Source organism: Stegodyphus dumicola, chromosome 9, assembly GCF_044657685.1.
Source record: "Stegodyphus dumicola isolate Sdum_Otavi_A_Nest chromosome 9, ASM4465768v1".
In the NCBI taxonomy this organism is placed as follows: domain Eukaryota; kingdom Metazoa; phylum Arthropoda; class Arachnida; order Araneae; family Eresidae; genus Stegodyphus; species Stegodyphus dumicola.
Window position 1 is genome coordinate 138,572,480 of NC_140776.1, and position 21,667 is coordinate 138,594,146.

The window sequence follows — 21,667 nt, forward strand, 5'->3', positions numbered from 1 at the left end:
ACCTCTTTCAAACAGCATAATATTTTTGCTAAGAAGTAGCACATATTTAGTTCACTCATGGTATTTGGAGCTATGAAAAGAAGGTCGTCAAAGATTTTTATACTACTTCCTGATAAGCTATCGTGTTCAAATTTTGTAAACACATTGATTGCGGATGATAACACAATATAGTAAAACAAGTTTTATAAAATTACATTACATTTTTTTTAAATTTAACGTTGACACGATTTTTGCACATATTTTCATTTGCAAGACAATATACTAAAGTCAAAACTTTAGCGTTTGCACTGAGGTAAAATATTCTTTTGATTAAAATTTGTATATTTTTAACGTAACTTCTGATTTCTGAGTGAAAAGTCAGAAAATGATTTCGATGATTTGAGGCATTTATTGGAAGTAAAAAAAAAATATTATTCATTGTTATTCATTTACTTTATTGGAAGTAAAAATTTTTTATTGATTTTTGAAAAATTATTTTTCAATTGAAAACTTTCATTGAAAAGGAGTTATTAAGATTAAGAAGATAGAAATTTTTAAAAAAATTAAAAAAGTTTTATTTACGGTACTCTTCTGTTATCGGGATCGGATTAAAAAATGCATGTATGTATGCATGTATATACGGATGTATGTGTTCATGTATGCGCATATATATACATACGAACGTATACATGTGTTTACACACATATAAATACACAGACACATGCACATGACGTGTATGCACACATTACTGAATACCTTCCGATAGCAGAACAATAGCTAAATTACTTTTCTTTTTTTTAATTTATTAATCATTTGAGTTATAAATAAAAGCTTATTCTATAAAAATCTCCTTTTTTATTTTATTTATTTATTTTTTTTTCTTAAACAACGTCTAAAACAGAAATTCTTATTTCCTCTTCCGTTAACTTTCTAACTGGTAACAAAATTCTTATTACTTTAGAACCAGTGTAAGGTCGCCGTTATCGTAAAATATCAAGAAGAGTTCTTGATCGTATAACTTCCCGTGCTATTGAGGGTCATTCATTAACTATTGTCATCAGGGTTGGAGGGATGCTTGTCCCCTTAGGCACTTGGGAGTGAAAGGGAGACAAAAATCCGGGCTATCCGTTTTTCACGTTTCTTTTAAGTCTAACAAAATCACGGGTCTGTCCGTTTTCAGGGAGAGATTTAAAATGACAACATTACGGGAGAAACCGTTAAGGAGCTTGTATAAAAGAACGAGAAAATCCGGGTCAAACCGTTAAAGGGTTAAATTAATTATTTCGTACGTCATTAATTTTAACTCTTTAATTATTAACTATTTAGTACATCATTAATTATTTAATTATTTTATTGTATTTTAGTAATTTAATGATTACCTTTTACATAATTGTACGATTTTTAAAAATAACTACACGAGCGGGATTCGAACCCGTCGAATCTCTTACATGAGAGAAAAGAGCGTTACTTTTAAGCTATTTCTTCGTCTTATCAAACTTGTTTTTTCACCTAGTCCTCCTTCTTTGTGCATTTCACATTGAGCACCATGATGTCACCTGGAAGGACAGCGCATGCGCGAACCTGCTTTGACATGAAAACCGCTTCACACTTTGTGCTTCCGCGACAGAGAACGAATACAAATCTTAACGACCAATCAGACTCTCGCTAACAATATCCATCTCCTTTTAGCCAATCAGCGTTTTTGTTTCATTGTATATCGCCAATATATTCGCTCGTGTTGACAATTGCACTCATACTTTCCTACGTAATTGCTATCTATTTCATAGTCACTAGATGCAGAAATCCAAAACGAAGCAGTATTCATCAGAGCCAGCACTTGGGAGGGTGGCGTCCCACGTGACCTGTGCACACCGCTATTCAGATATATTTTTCCTGCAATCAAGCTTTCCTGAAACTATATACATATGTATATAATCTATGTTTAACCAAGAATATTGTTTTTCAACTATTTGTTCTACATTTTATTTTATATTGTTCTTGTATTCTATATATCTTACTTTTTGACGAATACTTCAACACCAATCAGATGTCATCTCAAGCTCACGTGACTTTGGTCACACCCCTTTCTACATCTCAGCTTCCTACACCGGCCAGCTCAAGCATTTCTCTAACTTCAGCGCTCTTCACGCAAACAGTGGCAAAAATTCAGATGTCCTTCTTATAAAACATTACTGAACCAGCTAAATCAACAAGTCAGGACTCTATCAAAAAACATGCACAACGCGACTGGGCCAGACATTTAGAATCGCTTTCAGCGGATGATAATTCGATCTGGAATGCGCTTTCTAAATTTAAGAGACTCAAGGCCAATATTCCGCCCATTAACGGCCCCAACGGAATCGCATACACTGATTTTGAGAAAGCTGAGTCTATTGCAGAAAACTATGCTTCTCAATTTCGCACACACAACATCTCTCACCCACAAACAGAACACTTAGTTTCTTCCCTCAACACACAATTCCAATCAAGAACACACACAAACAACACACCCTTAATTATGCCTTCAGAAGTTAGTAGTTATATCGAGAAGAGAAAAAATCGTAAAAGTCCAGGATTGGATAAAATAAGCAATAAAATGATAAAAGAAATGGGACCCAAGATGCTCTGCAAGTTCACGAAAATCATCAATATTATGATCAAAATACAGCACTTCCCGACCAATTGGAAGACAGCTATTATCAACTCGATTTTGAAGCCGGGTAAAGATCCAACCTGCGCTGCCTCCTACAGACCGATAAGTCTCTTATCGACTTTAAGCAAGATTGCAGAGGCTGTTATCCTGGCAAGAATTCATGATTTTCTGCAGAAAAATAACATCTTAATTCAAGAGCAGTATGGATTTAGACGGAAACACTCCACCACACATCAACTATACAGAGTTACGGAGTTGATCGCTGATGGATTTCAGAAAAAACTAATCACCGGACCTCTCTTTCTCGATATATCGAAAGCTTTTGACTGTGTATGGTTACAGATCCTCACTTACAAACTAATCACTCTGGGTTTTCCAGATTACATCATAAACATCATAAATTCCTATCTTTACGATAGACACTTTGTCGTTCGTTATAACAATACCCACTCTACACGTAAAGCAACTCTTGCTGGCTTGCCACAGGGAAGCTTATTTTCACCCACTTTATTTTCACTTTATACGAACGACATCCCACACAACACCCTCACTACACTAGCACTTTACGCAGATGATACTGCGATCCTTCACCAAAACGCGTCTATGGCCGCAGTTGTACAAACATTACAAGAACACATCCATGCACTAGAGTCCTGGATGATAAAATGGAAAATTAAGACGAATGTAGAGAAATCAGAAGCTGTTTACTTCACCTACAAAACCAACCTGGATCTGGATATCCCCCTCAAAACGTATGGTAACAGTATTCCCTGGGCCAAGCAACCTTGGTGTCATTTTAGACCAAAGACTCACATGGGCCCCACACGTTACGTATACTTTAAACAAGTTTCGATGTGTTAAAGCTTTACTCAACACCCTAGTTGCCCGAAACTCGAGTTTGTCTATTCAAAATAAAGTTCTTGTATTTCAATCCATTTTGCGTCCCATCATCACTTATACCTGTCCGATCTGGGGTTTCCTTTGTGACACAACTATAAAAAAATTCAACAAGTGCAAAATATGAGACAGATGGCAAATTGTCCCTGGTTCATTAGGAACGATGCAATTCATTGTGAACTCAATGTAGAAAAAATTTGCGTCTGTTTTTCAAAAATTGCAAGAAAACTTTTCAGGAATATTCATAAAGTGAATAACAGCTCTATCCCACAGTTGGACTATAATTACCAGGATAGAAACAACAGAAAACGACCGAAAGCGGTCCTTATACATTTTAAATACGTAAACTGTGATTGTTTTCTCTATTCCCCTTGATAATTTACCTTAAAATCTCATTTGATCATCTAATAATGATTTATTCTCATTTAGTTATACTCTGCTTTATATCGCGACATAGGTGTCGCCATCTAGGGTTTAATTTCATAACTACTGCTAGACTCTGAAAAATATATGTCGCTATCTGGTAGAAAGTTCTGTCACATAAGTTTTGCCAATATGTTATCTGTTAAATTAATATAGTTATTTTTTATCTCATCCAGTTTAATATTTATCTTAATTTAATTCAATAGAAGTAACTCTTATTACCTTCCATGATCTTTTTTACTTTAAAATAGACTCACACCTATTATGTTATTCCTTTTAACCCCTCCCCCCGACCCATGCCTGTCTTGCAAGTGGATGCACTTCCTATCTCAACGCCTGCTGTATATGAAGACTTTAAAATTGAGCATTCACGAGATTTTTTATCTCAATTACAAATTTTGTCAAGTTAGGTTAGAAAAGATATGCCTTTTTCGTACGAGTTCTACACAGGATGTGGTTTTATAACCCGGGTGCCTGCTGACAAGTATTTCTAACACCTGAGTCTTCAGCGCTCTTAGTAGCATCTAAATCAAGACAGCCGGAAGAGGACCTTGGATTACAACAATTTCTACCTTGGTTGTTGCTGAGTGAACGTTCTCTTGCCTTTTTGTTATTTTTTGTACCATTTCATTTTATCTACACGATGTCTACTAAAAGAACTGCATCTGTATCTAATTGTAAGTATATTTTGCTTATACCTTATTTTTAGATTACCATTTTTAAAAACGAATTGTTTTTTGAATACGTTATTTATTTTAATTTTTAAGTGCGAGGTGTAGTTTGAAGATCCCGATTTTCCTATCTACGATTCTGATGATGATGTAAGTTATTTTATTTTTACACATAATTTTCTAGGGTACTTTTTGAATGTATTTTTGTGTTTGATCGTATTTTATTTTAAACGTATTCCTTTTTATTTGGATAGTTAATAGATGAATTTGATCAGATATCTATGGAAAATCCTATGATTTTGCCCTTGTATGACCAAGTGGGTTCTGGATGTGAGGTAAATATTTAAGTACTTTGAAAATGATTGTATTTATTTTTAGACGTCTCCCTCTTCAGCACGTGGCCCTGTCTTTATGGCTGGTTCGGATGAACGTTCAATATGTATTTTCTTTTTATGTGATTTTTTTTTTTTTTTTTTTTTTTTTTTTTTTGAAAATGCTTATTATTACCGAACACTTGTTTTTACCTTTCAGATTGATGAGGCGATTGTGCTCGTAGAAAAGTCTCGTCGCCGAAACCATAAATATCAGGCCGAGGAGATTACCTTCCGAGCTAGTGTGGATGTTGAACCTCAATACGTACAAGGAGTTCCCGATGGTTCGAATTCCAGATACCGTCCGAGAATTATTTGAACAGCTTATTCGCCGGACAACAGCCGATTTGGGTCCCTGCATCCAGGCAGAAGGTTTGGATAAGCCCATCAGCACTTCGTTGATGGCAGTTTCAACTCTCACAGTCAAAAAACTTCTGGCTGTCGTCATGAATTGCTCGATTTTGGAAATTATTTTTAGAGGAAAGTTTTTCGTTTAGAAGTTAAAAATATAACTTGTAAAAATTAAATGCTAGGGAGATTTTAGATTGCTTTAAATATTTATATTTTATGCATGTACGCATAAAAGCGTGCATGCAATTTGTTTAGACGTTAAAAATAAAACTTATAATAATTAAAATGCATAGTGAGGTTTTACATTATGTTAAATTGTTAGATTAATTTGATAGTTTATGCATGTAAACAGTTCATTTAGATGTTAAAACTCTAACTTGTAAAATGAAATGCATGATGAATTTTTTTGTTGTTGTTGTTGCTTTCCTTTAACTTTTAAGATTAACTTTATGTTTTTATGTATGTTCGCATAAATTGCATGCATGTATGAAAATCGTTTAGATGGTAAAAATATAATTTATAATAGTTTTTTTTTTTTTTACTTTTAGAATGATTTTATACATGTATGTAATTTCTCTAGATGTTAAATGCATGGGGAATTTTTAGATTAAGATTATGCTTTATGTATGTAATTCGTTCCCATATTAAAAATATAACTTGTAAAATCACATGGGGAAATTTTTAGATTCATTTTATAATTTATGCATGTAGGCAATTTGTTTATATGTTAAAAATATAATTTGTAAAAATTTTTATTTTTACATTGATATAACGTTTTTGATTAATTTTATGTTTTAAGAATGTATGCAGGTCTGTTCGATGTTAAAACTATGACTTGTAAATTTGATGATGCGATGAATTTTTATTTTTAGATTGCAATTTTTGATTAACTTTATGTAATTCGTTTAGATGTTAAAAATATAACTTGTAAATTTTTTTTAATTTTAGGTTATTTTAACTTTTAATACTAACTTTATATGTTATGCATGCATGTAATTAGTTTCTATGTTAAATGCGCAGGAAATTTTCAGATGATTAAATTGCAATTCATTTCGATGTTAAAAATCTAAAAACAGTATATTTTCAAAAAGTTACTTACTTCTGGTGCGTTGTGGTTTCCTGGCTGATTCATTCAAAGCAGTGAAGAATGATAGACAACGGTCGAAGCAAAATCAGGTACGTACATTCAGGGCGACAGCAAGGAAAGAAATGCGGAACATTTCTAGGGATTACCTTATACTGGGTAGGAACTCTTTATTTCATCTGAACGGTGATTGGTTAAGAGACGGTGAGGTCATGTTTCAAAGAATCTGATTGGCCCACTGAAAAGTATCCATACACCTGAGCGGAGGCATACAAAGGTGTGATACGGTAGACGCCATTTTGTAAGACAACATGCCCAAACAAGAAATGGATGATGTCTTTCCAAACACGTGGTTCAAGAGCTCGTTATCACAAAAAATAAAAACTTTCAAAATTAGGATCGTTGCCACGCAATAAAAACGAAACTATGCATGACGTAATTCCATCTACGTCACTTCCGGTTGTCGCATGATCCAAGATGGCGGTGACAACACCCATTTCTTGTGACATCACTTCCGTCAGCCGGTTACCTCGGCTTACTACTAACATGCTTGTTGTTAGTGCATATATAATGCATACATCTTGAACTGTTGCAAATACACTATAAATTCACTGCAAGTAATCTCAGCGCAAATTAATGATGCGTAACAAAAACGCTTACCTAAAAAAGAGGAAGCATTAAACATGCTTTCCATCTAGATTGTTCTATTGCAATGGCTGAATCAATTAGAGATCGCCCTTTTCTTCTAAAACTGTTTTATCAGAATGATGAACTTATGTTGAAAATAAGATAATGTATAATGTTGAAGAAGTCTAGTCCATTGTCTGGTAAAAGCTTCAATGAAACGCTTTTAAACTCGAAAAGACATTTTTTAAGCATTAAATCTGGTAAGGGAGATCATTGAAGGACGACAGAAAAAGTTGATAGATCGACTAGAGCGTATTGCATTAGCCAATCATTCTAATCTTATGTTTAGTGGTAAAAGTTTTGAAACGTATCCTGAAATGCCATCGTTAAAAATTACCTATGCTTTTATCTTCAAACAAGAACATATGAAAAGTGTTGGTGTTTTAGTCTCTTTTTCGAATAGAAATCAACGATAAATGACGGTGAAACATTTTGTGGATTAACGAAGCAAATTTCTATTTTCATGCTGCTCTTAATATGCGAATCTGTAGAATTTGTGATCACATATCTATATGCACTACCATACCGTGTCCCTTCTTCATCCAGAAGTGATTGTTTGAATGATGTATGACACGAATAAATAGCAGCGTAAAAGCGTGATCCCCAAAGGTAGCAGCATTTTGTAACAGAAGTTCTAATATATGTAAACTTAAAAATAATAATCATTATTATATCACAGCTACTATCCTAACTAGATTACATCATATTGACTCGCAAGATATACTCATTTCTCCCCTCCGTACGCAAAATGATCCATCCGCCCGAAATTGTTAGAAAGTTGACGGATTAGAGTTACTAAAACTATTCGAATCTAAGCCGCACCTCAAATTCTCCGCACGTTTTTGTGTGAAAATTAAAAATAATGTAAAAAGGTTTATCGATATACGATATTTACGAAATTAAAAAAAAATAATTTAGAACTAATAAGAAGTAAATAATAAACTTAGTTTGCCAGTATTAAAAACGTTTAATTACATATATGAACTTCTAATTGCTCTAACCGTCAGTATCATGACCCGAAAATGACGCGTCACTGTCACTGTCACAGCCACGGAGTATAAAGTGGTTACAGCTGACTTCGGAACTGATGAACAAAAACGGCCATTTTCTCATACTGTGTCGTCTTCCGTGCCATCCAATGCATTTGTTATGCAACATTTTTTAAAAGAATATATTATAGCGTCATTGGAAACCTTTTTCCAGGCAGCAGATATACATTCTGCAGTTTTCGAAGCGCTTGCCTTCTTTATTTTCCCGTTCCCTTAATTTTCCAGATGCAACCACTTTTCGTATACTCTGTTTTTACGTAGTCTTTAAACGGCTTGTTAATGGTCACGCCAAGCGGCTGAAGCTGGATTGCCATACCGCCAGGGATTATCACCAATAGCAATTGTTTTGTCTCAGTTTCTTTTTTAGAGTCCCTCAAATAACCTTTAAACACGCCGATGATGTTTCGAAGAGCTCTCGGTCTTTTATTTCATACTGAATAAGCCCATCTTCCATAATTTCGGCGGTCATCCATCTGTTTTTCTGAGCACGTCTTTGGGAAAATTACTGCAACGTATCACTGTGACCCACAACATTAGAGTTATACGGGTTTTTTCATATGTAATCAAGCTTTTCATCTCTTTCTCAGCCTTTGAATTTACTGTATAATTCCATGGAAGTACAGGAGGTTTCATCCACGTTTCCAATGTTTTTGAATTCATTCGCATATATCGTCCGTAAATCGATAACGTGGCTTTGAAACTGCACGAATGTGTCTTCGAAATCTGTAGGAAATTTTTGTCAGATTGAAGTTTTCCGTCTCAAAGAAAATCCTTCCCTTTTTACACCGGCCTCTTGATGCTTTAAAATCCTCAATTCTAAATTTATGAATAACTTCTTTTCTCTTGCACTGCAACATCTTTAGATCGAGTTTCACGTACAGAGTGAGAAACGCTATCATCTATTTAGGATATCTTCCTCTTTTGGTCCAGTGAAAGACTTTGTTGAAGATTTACAAGGAATAATCATTGTTTACGTCATCGACGTATAGTTGTTCATCCGTATCAAATTTTCTGACCGCTGCTTTGTTTCCGTTTTCTTCTGCATGTAAAATCTCCTTAATTTTCATACTTGCGTCATAATAAACTCGCCTTGATGCCATTACCGAAATCTTTGATGTTCAGGTGATTAAAGAAGGAAAGTGTATACAAAAAAGTTTCTAAATACGTGCAGACAACGAAGTTCAGGATAGACTGAATACTGAACACAAACTGCGAAATGTGATAAGTCAGGCCGATGCTATTCGCACCATCGGTGCGATTAGTCGCTTGAGCTATTCGCACCAACATTAACCACGCATGCGCATTGAGTTGTCGGATCCGTCCTTTGAGCCCAATCGCAAAGAACGTATTCTACTTACGCGAACTGCCTAAAAGGTTTGTAGTGAATCCTTTTTTAAAAAAGGCGGGTTACTACCTTGGCGTAGTTTAGCATTTTTTAAGCGTTTGCGACTTTCAATAGTTTAGAATGGAAAATGGGTTCCTTTTCTTATATATATGAATAGAAGAAACACATTTCCTTTTATTAAAGTATATATAAAAAAGGGCAGATTTTTATGTTCACAATGTTTATCGTTTTCCTGAACGGTTGGAATAGTTTAAATGACTGATTTGGAGGGGGACAAAATCTTGTTTACATTTTTTGTACTTCTTAGAATACATTTAACTTCAAATATGTGTTTTGCACAATCAAGTCTCTTTGAAAATTGTCTGAGAAAAGATAATAAAAATTAAGCATAGGATTTCTGTGTAGAAAATTTAGGCATGAAATAAGTTAAAAGCGATTAAATCAACTATTAAATGAATAAGTAATCATATAATACTGGTTATTATCAATTTTGTATGCCTGTTTATTTTTATAATGGAAATATTTGGCTTCTCAGGACACAAAAAGTATTTCAAAGAAGTTTGAAATATTAATTCAAACACATTAATAAATTAAACTGAAATAAATAATATTTGATCAGATATCTATGGAAAATCCTATGATTTTGCCATTGTATTACCAAGTGGGTTCTGGATTTGAGGTAAATATTTAAGTACTTTGAAAATGATTGTATTTATTTTTAGACGTCTCCCTCTTCAGCACGTGGCCCTGTCTTTATGGCTGGTTCGGATGAACGTTCGGTATGTATTTTCTTTTTATGTAATTTTTTTTTTTCTGAAAATGCTTATTATTACCGAACACTTGTTTTTACCTTTTAGATCGATGAGGCGATTGTGCTCGTAGAAAAGTCTCGTCGCCGAAACCATAACTATCAGGCCGAGGAGATTACCTTCCGAGCTAGTGTGGATGTTGCACCTCAAAACGTACAAGGAGTTCCCGATGGTTCGAATTCCAGATACCGTCCGAGAATTATTTGAACAGCTTATTCGCCGGACAACAGCCGATTTGGGTCCCTGCATCCAAGCAGAAGGTTTGGATAAGCCCATCAGCACTTCGTTGATGGCAGTTTCAACTCTCACAGTCGAAAAACTTCTGGATGTCGTCATGAATTGCTCGATTTTGGAATTTATTTTTAGAGGAACGTTTTTCGTTTAGAAGTTAAAAATATAACTTGTAAAAATTAAATGCTAGGGAGATTTTAGATTGCTTTAAATATTTATATTTTATGCATGTACGCATAAAAGCGTGCATGCAATTTGTTTAGACGTTAAAAAAAAAGCTTATAATAATTAAAATGCATAGTGAGGTTTTACATTATGTTAAATTGTTAGATTTGATAGTTTATGCATGTAAACAGTTCATTTAGATGTTAAAACTCTAACTTGTAAAATTAAATGCATGATGAATTTTTTTGTTGTTGTTGTTGTTTTCCTTTAACTTTTAAGATTAACTTTATGATTTTATGTATGTTAGCATAAATTGCATGCATGTATGAAAATCGTTTAGATGGTAAAAATATAACTTATAATAGTTGTTTTTTTTTTACTTTTAGAATGATTTTATACATGTATGTAATTTCTCTAGATGTTAAATGCATGGGGAATTTTTAGATTAAGATTATGCTTTATGTATGTAATTCGTTCCCATATTAAAAATATAACATGTAAAATCACATGGGGAAATTTTTAGATTCATTTTATAATTTATGCATTTAGGCAATTTGTTTATATGTTAAAAATATAATTTGTAAAAATTTTTATTTTTACATTGATATAACGTTTTTGATTAATTTTATGTTTTAAGAATGTATGCAGGTGTCTTCGATGTTAAAACTATGACTTGTAAATTTGATGATGCGATGAATTTTTATTTTTAGATTGCAATTTTTGATTAACTTTATGTAATTCGTTTAGATGTTAAAAATATAACTTGTAAATTTTTTTTAATTTTAGGTTATTTTAACTTTTAATACTAACTTTATATGTTATGCATGCATGTAATTAGTTTCTATGTTAAATGCGCAGGAAATTTTCAGATGATTAAATTGCAATTCATTTCGATGTTAAAAATCTAAAAACAGTATATTTTCAAAAAGTTACTTACTTCTGGTGCGTTGTGGTTTCCTGGCTGATTCATTCAAAGCAGTGAAGAATGATAGACAACGGTCGAAGCAAAATCAGGTACGTACATTCAGGGCGACAGCAAGGAAAGAAATGCGGAACATTTCTAGGGATTACCTTATACTGGGTAGGAACTCTTTATTTCATCTGAACGGTGATTGGTTAAGAGACGGTGAGGTCATGTTTCAAAGAATCTGATTGGCCCACTGAAAAGTATCCATACACCTGAGCGGAGGCATACAAAGGTGTGATACGGTAGACGCCATTTTGTAAGACAACATGCCCAAACAAGAAATGGATGATGTCTTTCCAAACACGTGGTTCAAGAGCTCGTTATCACAAAAAATAAAAACTTTCAAAATTAGGATCGTTGCCACGCAATAAAAACGAAACTATGCATGACGTAATTCCATCTACGTCACTTCCGGTTGTCGCATGATCCAAGATGGCGGTGACAACACCCATTTCTTGTGACATCACTTCCGTCAGCCCGTTACCTCGGCTTACTACTAACATGCTTGTTGTTAGTGCATATATAATGCATACATCTTGAACTGTTGCAAATACACTATAAATTCACTGCAAGTAATCTCAGCGCAAATTAATGATGCGTAACAAAAACGCTTACCTAAAAAAGAGGAAGCATTAAACATGCTTTCCATCTAGATTGTTCTATTGCAATGGCTGAATCAATTAGAGATCGCCCTTTTCTTCTAAAACTGTTTTATCAGAATGATGAACTTATGTTGAAAATAAGATAATGTATAATGTTGAAGAAGTCTAGTCCATTGTCTGGTAAAAGCTTCAATGAAACGCTTTTAAACTCGAAAAGACATTTTTTAAGCATTAAATCTGGTAAGGGAGATCGTTGAAGGACGACAGAAAAAGTTGATAGATCGACTAGAGCGTATTGCATTAGCCAATCATTCTAATCTTATGTTTAGTGGTAAAAGTTTTGAAACGTATCCTGAAATGCCATCGTTAAAAATTACCTATGCTTTTATCTTCAAACAAGAACATATGAAAAGTGTTGGTGTTTTAGTCTCTTTTTCGAATAGAAATCAACGATAAATGACGGTGAAACATTTTGTGGATTAACGAAGCAAATTTCTATTTTCATGCTGCTCTTAATATGCGAATCTGTAGAATTTGTGATCACATATCTATATGCACTACCATACCGTGTCCCTTCTTCATCCAGAAGTGATTGTTTGAATGATGTATGACACGAATAAATAGCAGCGTAAAAGCGTGATCCCCAAAGGTAGCAGCATTTTGTAACAGAAGTTCTAATATATGTAAACTTAAAAATAATAATCATTATTATATCACAGCTACTATCCTAACTAGATTACATCATATTGACTCGCAAGATATACTCATTTCTCCCCTCCGTACGCAAAATGATCCATCCGCCCGAGATTGTTAGAAAGTTGACTCGACGGATTAGAGTTACTAAAACTATTCGAATCTAAGCCGCACTCAAATTCTCCGCACGTTTTTGTGTGAAAATTAAAAATAATGTAAAAAGGTTTATCGATATACGATATTTACGAAATTAAAAAAAAATAATTTAGAACTAATAAGAAGTAAATAATAAACTTAGTTTGCCAGTATTAAAAACGTTTAATTACATATATGAACTTCTAATTGCTCTAACCGTCAGTATCATGACCCGAAAATGACGCGTCACTGTCACTGTCACAGCCACGGAGTATAAAGTGGTTACAGCTGACTTCGGAACTGATGAACAAAAACGGCCATTTTCTCATACTGTGTCGTCTTCCGTGCCATCCAATGCATTTGTTATGCAACATTTTTTAAAAGAATATATTATAGCGTCATTGGAAACCTTTTTCCAGGCAGCAGATATACATTCTGCAGTTTTCGAAGCGCTTGCCTTCTTTATTTTCCCGTTCCCTTAATTTTCCAGATGCAACCACTTTTCGTATACTCTGTTTTTACGTAGTCTTAAAACGGCTTGTTAATGGTCACGCCAAGCGGCTGAAGCTGGATTGCCATACCGCCAGGGATTATCACCAATAGCAATTGTTTTGTCTCAGTTTCTTTTTTAGAGCCCCTCAAATAACCTTTAAACACGCCGATGATGTTTCGAAGAGCTCTCGGTCTTTTATTTCATACTGAATAAGCCCATCTTCCATAATTTCGGCGGTCATCCATCTGTTTTTCTGAGCACGTCTTTGGGAAAATTACTGCAACGTATCACTGTGACCCACAACATTAGAGTTATACGGGTTTTTTCATATGTAATCAAGCTTTTCATCTCTTTCTCAGCCTTTGAATTTACTGTATAATTCCATGGAAGTACAGGAGGTTTCATCCACGTTTCCAATGTTTTTGAATTCATTCGCATATATCGTCCGTAAACCGATAACGTGGCTTTGAAACTGCACGAATGTGTCTTCGAAATCTGTAACAAATTTTTGTCAGATTGAAGTTTTCCGCCTCAAAGAAAATCCTTCCCTTTTTACACCGGCCTCTTGATGCTTTAAAATCCTCAATTCTAAATTTATGAATAACTTCTTTTCTCTTGCACTGCAACATCTTTAGATCGAGTTTCACGTACAGAGTGAGAAACGCTATCATCTATTTAGGATATCTTCCTCTTTTGGTCCAGTGAAAGACTTTGTTGAAGATTTACAAGGAATAATCATTGTTTACGTCATCGACGTATAGTTGTTCATCCGTATCAAATTTTCTGACCGCTGCTTTGTTTCCGTTTTCTTCTGCATGTTAAATCTCCTTAATTTTCATACTTGCGTCATAATAAACTCGCCTTGATGCCATTACCGAAATCTTTGATGTTCAGGTGATTAAAGAAGGAAAGTGTATACAAAAAAGTTTCTAAATACGTGCTGACAACGAAGTTCAGGATAGACTGAATACTGAACACAAACTGCGAAATGTGATAAGTCAGGCCGATGCTATTCGCACCATCGGTGCGATTAGCCGCTTGAGCTATTCGCACCAACATTAACCACGCATGCGCATTGAGTTGTCGGATCCGTCCTTTGAGCCCAATCGAAAAGAACGTATTCTACTTACGCGAACTGCCTAAAAGGGCTGTAGTGAATCCTTTTTTAAAAAAGGCGGGTTACTACCTTGGCGTAGTTTAGCATTTTTTAAGCGTTTGCGACTTTCAATAGTTTAGAATGGAAAATGGGTTCCTTTTCTTATATATATGAATAGAAGAAACACATTTCCTTTTATTAAAGTATATATAAAAAAGGGCAGATTTTTATGTTCACAATGTTTATCGTTTTCCTGAACGGTTGGAATAGTTTAAATAACTGATTTGGGGGGGACAAAATCTTGTTTACATTTTTTGTACTTCTTAGAATACATTTAACTTCAAATATGTGTTTTGCACAATCAAGTCTCTTTGAAAATTGTCTGAGAAAAGATAATAAAAATTAAGCATAGGATTTCTGTGTAGAAAATTTAGGCATGAAATAAGTTAAAAGCAATTAAATCAACTATTAAATGAATAAGTAATCATATAATACTGGTTATTAACAATTTTGTATGCCTGTTTATTTTTATAATGGAAATATTTGGCTTCTCAGGACACAAAAAGTATTTCAAAGAAGTTTGAAATATTAATTCAAACACATTAATAAATTAAACTGAAATAAATAATATTTGATCAGATATCTATGGAAAATCCTATGATTTTGCCATTGTATTACCAAGTGGGTTCTGGATTTGAGGTAAATATTTAAGTACTTTGAAAATGATTGTATTTATTTTTAGACGTCTCCCTCTTCAGCACGTGGCCCTGTCTTTATGGCTGGTTCGGATGAACGTTCGGTATGTATTTTCTTTTTATGTAATTTTTTTTTTTCTGAAAATGCTTATTATTACCGAACACTTGTTTTTACCTTTTAGATCGATGAGGCGATTGTGCTCGTAGAAAAGTCTCGTCGCCGAAACCATAAATATCAGGCCGAGGAGATTACCTTCCGAGCTAGTGTGGATGTTGCACCTCAAAACGTACAAGGAGTTCCCGATGGTTCGAATTCCAGATACCGTCCGAGAATTATTTGAACAGCTTATTCGCCGGACAACAGCCGATTTGGGTCCCTGCATCCAAGCAGAAGGTTTGGATAAGCCCATCAGCACTTCGTTGATGGCAGTTTCAACTCTCACAGTCGAAAAACTTCTGGATGTCGTCATGAATTGCTCGATTTTGGAATTTATTTTTAGAGGAACGTTTTTCGTTTAGAAGTTAAAAATATAACTTGTAAAAATTAAATGCTAGGGAGATTTTAGATTGCTTTAAATATTTATATTTTATGCATATACGCATAAAAGCGTGCATGCAATTTGTTTAGACGTTAAAAAAAAAGCTTATAATAATTAAAATGCATAGTGAGGTTTTACATTATGTTAAATTGTTAGATTTGATAGTTTATGCATGTAAACAGTTCATTTAGATGTTAAAACTCTAACTTGTAAAATTAAATGCATGATGAATTTTTTTGTTGTTGTTGTTGTTTTCCTTTAACTTTTAAGATTAACTTTATGATTTTATGTATGTTAGCATAAATTGCATGCATGTATGAAAATCGTTTAGATGGTAAAAATATAACTTATAATAGTTGTTTTTTTTTTTACTTTTAGAATGATTTTATACATGTATGTAATTTCTCTAGATGTTAAATGCATGGGGAATTTTTAGATTAAGATTATGCTTTATGTATGTAATTCGTTCCCATATTAAAAATATAACTTGTAAAATCACATGGGGAAATTTTTAGATTCATTTTATAATTTATGCATTTAGGCAATTTGTTTATATGTTAAAAATATAATTTGTAAAAATTTTTATTTTTACATTGATATAACGTTTTTGATTAATTTTATGTTTTAAGAATGTATGCAGGTGTCTTCGATGTTAAAACTATGACTTGTAAATTTGATGATGCGATGAATTTTTATTTTTAGATTGCAATTTTTGATTAACTTTATGTAATTCGTTTAGATGTTAAAAATATAACTTGTAAATTTTTTTTAATTTAAGGTTATTTTAACTTTTAATACTAACTTTATATGTTATGCATGCATGTAATTAGTTTCTATGTTAAATGCGCAGGAAATTTTCAGATGATTAAATTGCAATTCATTTCGATGTTAAAAATCTAAAAACAGTATATTTTCAAAAAGTTACTTACTTCTGGTGCGTTGTGGTTTCCTGGCTGATTCATTCAAAGCAGTGAAGAATGATAGACAACGGTCGAAGCAAAATCAGGTACGTACATTCAGGGCGACAGCAAGGAAAGAAATGCGGAACATTTCTAGGGATTACCTTATACTGGGTAGGAACTCTTTATTTCATCTGAACGGTGATTGGTTAAGAGACGGTGAGGTCATGTTTCAAAGAATCTGATTGGCCCACTGAAAAGTATCCATACACCTGAGCGGAGGCATACAAAGGTGTGATACGGTAGACGCCATTTTGTAAGACAACATGCCCAAACAAGAAATGGATGATGTCTTTCCAAACACGTGGTTCAAGAGCTCGTTATCACAAAAAATAAAAACTTTCAAAATTAGGATCGTTGCCACGCAATAAAAACGAAACTATGCATGACGTAATTCCATCTACGTCACTTCCGGTTGTCGCATGATCCAAGATGGCGGTGACAACACCCATTTCTTGTGACATCACTTCCGTCAGCCGGTTACCTCGGCTTACTACTAACATGCTTGTTGTTAGTGCATATATAATGCATACATCTTGAACTGTTGCAAATACACTATAAATTCACTGCAAGTAATCTCAGCGCAAATTAATGATGCGTAACAAAAACGCTTACCTAAAAAAGAGGAAGCATTAAACATGCTTTCCATCTAGATTGTTCTATTGCAATGGCTGAATCAATTAGAGATCGCCCTTTTCTTCTAAAACTGTTTTATCAGAATGATGAACTTATGTTGAAAATAAGATAATGTATAATGTTGAAGAAGTCTAGTCCATTGTCTGGTAAAAGCTTCAATGAAACGCTTTTAAACTCGAAAAGACATTTTTTAAGCATTAAATCTGGTAAGGGAGATCGTTGAAGGACGACAGAAAAAGTTGATAGATCGACTAGAGCGTATTGCATTAGCCAATCATTCTAATCTTATGTTTAGTGGTAAAAGTTTTGAAACGTATCCTGAAATGCCATCGTTAAAAATTACCTATGCTTTTATCTTCAAACAAGAACATATGAAAAGTGTTGGTGTTTTAGTCTCTTTTTCGAATAGAAATCAACGATAAATGACGGTGAAACATTTTGTGGATTAACGAAGCAAATTTCTATTTTCATGCTGCTCTTAATATGCGAATCTGTAGAATTTGTGATCACATATCTATATGCACTACCATACCGTGTCCCTTCTTCATCCAGAAGTGATTGTTTGAATGATGTATGACACGAATAAATAGCAGCGTAAAAGCGTGATCCGCAAAGGTAGCAGCATTTTGTAACCGAAGTTCTAATATATGTAAACTTAAAAATAATAATCATTGTTATATCACAGCTACTATCCTAACTAGATTACATCATATTGACTCGCAAGATATACTCATTTCTCTCCTCCGTACGCAAAATGATCCACTCGCCGGAAATTGTTAGAAAGTTAACTCGACGGATTAGAGTTACTAAAACTATTCGAATCTAAGCCGCACCTCAAATTCTCCGCACGTTTTTGTGTGAAAATTAAAAATAATGTAAAAAGGTTTATCGATATACGATATTTACGAAATTAAAAAAAATAATTTAGAACTAATAAGAAGTAAATAATAAACTTAGTTTGCCAGTATTAAAAACGTTTAATTACATATATGAACTTCTAATTGCTCTAACCGTCAGTATCATGACCCGAAAATGACGCGTCACTGTCACTGTCACAGCCACGGAGTATAAAGTGGTTACAGCTGACTTCGGAACTGATGAACAAAAACGGCCATTTTCTCATACTGTGTCGTCTTCCGTGCCATCCAATGCATTTGTTATGCAACATTTTTTAAAAGAATATATTATAGCGTCATTGGAAACCTTTTTCCAGGCAGCAGATATACATTCTGCAGTTTTCGAAGCGCTTGCCTTCTTTATTTTCCCGTTCCCTTAATTTTCCAGATGCAACCACTTTTCGTATACTCTGTTTTTACGTAGTCTTTAAACGGCTTGTTAATGGTCACGCCAAGCGGCTGAAGCTGGATTGCCATACCGCCAGGGATTATCACCAATAGCAATTGTTTTGTCTCAGTTTCTTTTTTAGAGTCCCTCAAATAACCTTTAAACACGCCGATGATGTTTCGAAGAGCTCTCGGTCTTTTATTTCATACTGAATAAGCCCATCTTCCATAATTTCGGCGGTCATCCATCTGTTTTTCTGAGCACGTCTTTGGGAAAATTACTGCAACGTATCACTGTGACCCACAACATTAGAGTTATACGGGTTTTTTCATATGTAATCAAGCTTTTCATCTCTTTCTCAGCCTTTGAATTTACTGTATAATTCCATGGAAGTACAGGAGGTTTCATCCACGTTTCCAATGTTTTTGAATTCATTCGCATATATCGTCCGTAAATCGATAACGTGGCTTTGAAACTGCACGAATGTGTCTTCGAAATCTGTAGGAAATTTTTGTCAGATTGAAGTTTTCCGTCTCAAAGAAAATCCTTCCCTTTTTACACCGGCCTCTTGATGCTTTAAAATCCTCAATTCTAAATTTATGAATAACTTCTTTTCTCTTGCACTGCAACATCTTTAGATCGAGTTTCACGTACAGAGTGAGAAACGCTATCATCTATTTAGGATATCTTCCTCTTTTGGTCCAGTGAAAGACTTTGTTGAAGATTTACAAGGAATAATCATTGTTTACGTCATCGACGTATAGTTGTTCATCCGTATCAAATTTTCTGACCGCTGCTTTGTTTCCGTTTTCTTCTGCATGTAAAATCTCCTTAATTTTCATACTTGCGTCATAATAAACTCGCCTTGATGCCATTACCGAAATCTTTGATGTTCAGGTGATTAAAGAAGGAAAGTGTATACAAAAAAGTTTCTAAATACGTGCAGACAACGAAGTTCAGGATAGACTGAATACTGAACACAAACTGCGAAATGTGATAAGTCAGGCCGATGCTATTCGCACCATCGGTGCGATTAGCCGCTTGAGCTATTCGCACCAACATTAACCACGCATGCGCATTGAGTTGTCGGATCCGTCCTTTGAGCCCAATCGAAAAGAACGTATTCTACTTACGCGAACTGCCTAAAAGTGCTGTAGTGAATCCTTTTTTAAAAAAGGCGGGTTACTACCTTGGCGTAGTTTAGCATTTTTTAAGCGTTTGCGACTTTCAATAGTTTAGAATGGAAAATGGGTTCCTTTTCTTATATATGAATAGAAGAAACACATTTCCTTTTATTAAAGTATATATAAAAAAGGGCAGATTTTTATGTTCACAATGTTTATCGTTTTCCTGAACGGTTGGAATAGTTTAAATGACTGATTTGGGGGGGACAAAATCTTGTTTACATTTTTTGTACTTCTTAGAATACATTTAACTTCAAATATGTGTTTTGCACAATCAAGTCTCTTTGAAAATTGTCTGAGAAAAGATAATAAAAATTAAGCATAGGATTTCTGTGTAGAAAATTTAGGCATGAAATAAGTTAAAAGCAATTAAATCAACTATTAAATGAATAAGTAATCATATAATACTGGTTATTAACAATTTTGTATGCCTGTTTATTTTTATAATGGAAATATTTGGCTTCTCAGGACACAAAAAGTATTTCAAAGAAGTTTGAAATATTAATTCAAACACATTAATAAATTAAACTGAAATAAATAATATTTGATCAGATATCTATGGAAAATCCTATGATTTTGCCATTGTATTACCAAGTGGGTTCTGGATTTGAGGTAAATATTTAAGTACTTTGAAAATGATTGTATTTATTTTTAGACGTCTCCCTCTTCAGCACGTGGCCCTGTCTTTATGGCTGGTTCGGATGAACGTTCGGTATGTATTTTCTTTTTATGTAATTTTTTTTTTTTCTGAAAATGCTTATTATTACCGAACACTTGTTTTTACCTTTTAGATCGATGAGGCGATTGTGCTCGTAGAAAAGTCTCGTCGCCGAAACCATAACTATCAGGCCGAGGAGATTACCTTCCGAGCTAGTGTGGATGTTGCACCTCAAAACGTACAAGGAGTTCCCGATGGTTGGAATTCCAGATACCGTCCGAGAATTATTTGAACAGCTTATTCGTCGGACAACAGCCGATTTGGGTCCCTGCATCCAAGCAGAAGGTTTGGATAAGCCCATCAGCACTTCGTTGATGGCAGTTTCAACTCTCACAGTCGAAAAACTTCTGGATGTCGTCATGAATTGCTCGATTTTGGAATTTATTTTTAGAGGAAAGTTTTTCGTTTAGAAGTTAAAAATATAACTTGTAAAAATTAAATGCTAGGGAGATTTTAGATTGCTTTAAATATTTATATTTTATGCATATACGCATAAAAGCGTGCATGCAATTTGTTTAGACGTTAAAAAAAAAGCTTATAATAATTAAAATGCATAGTGAGGTTTTACATTATGTTAAATTGTTAGATTTGATAGTTTATGCATGTAAACAGTTCATTTAGATGTTAAAACTCTAACTTGTAAAATTAAATGCATGATGAATTTTTTTGTTGTTGTTGTTGTTTTCCTTTAACTTTTAAGATTAACTTTATGATTTTATGTATGTTAGCATAAATTGCATGCATGTATGAAAATCGTTTAGATGGTAAAAATATAACTTATAATAGTTGTTTTTTTTTTAACTTTTAGAATGATTTTATACATGTATGTAATTTCTCTAGATGTTAAATGCATGGGGAATTTTTAGATTAAGATTATGCTTTATGTATGTAATTCGTTCCCATATTAAAAATATAACTTGTAAAATCACATGGGGAAATTTTTAGATTCAT

At 33.8% G+C, this 21,667-nt stretch overlaps 3 long non-coding RNA genes across 3 annotated transcripts in view; all 3 read left to right on the forward strand.

Annotated features, from left to right (window-relative positions):
• Nucleotides 1-10,948, forward strand: part of LOC146995495 (uncharacterized) — a 30,936-nt gene extending 19,988 nt beyond the window's left edge. Inside the window, exons 2-3 of the long non-coding RNA XR_015043101.1 lie at nucleotides 10,233-10,289; nucleotides 10,368-10,948. This is a non-coding gene — a long non-coding RNA (uncharacterized LOC146995495). The remainder of the gene's footprint in view (nucleotides 1-10,232; nucleotides 10,290-10,367) is intronic.
• Nucleotides 10,949-13,260: 2,312 nt separating this feature from the next.
• Nucleotides 13,261-16,161, forward strand: LOC146995496 (uncharacterized). The gene is made up of 2 exons (XR_015043226.1): nucleotides 13,261-15,500; nucleotides 15,579-16,161. It is a non-coding gene; the product is annotated as an uncharacterized LOC146995496 (long non-coding RNA).
• Nucleotides 16,162-20,142: 3,981 nt separating this feature from the next.
• On the forward strand, nucleotides 20,143-21,357 carry LOC146995497 (uncharacterized). The gene is made up of 2 exons (XR_015043227.1): nucleotides 20,143-20,710; nucleotides 20,790-21,357. It is a non-coding gene; the product is annotated as an uncharacterized LOC146995497 (long non-coding RNA).
• Nucleotides 21,358-21,667: the final 310 nt, after the last annotated feature.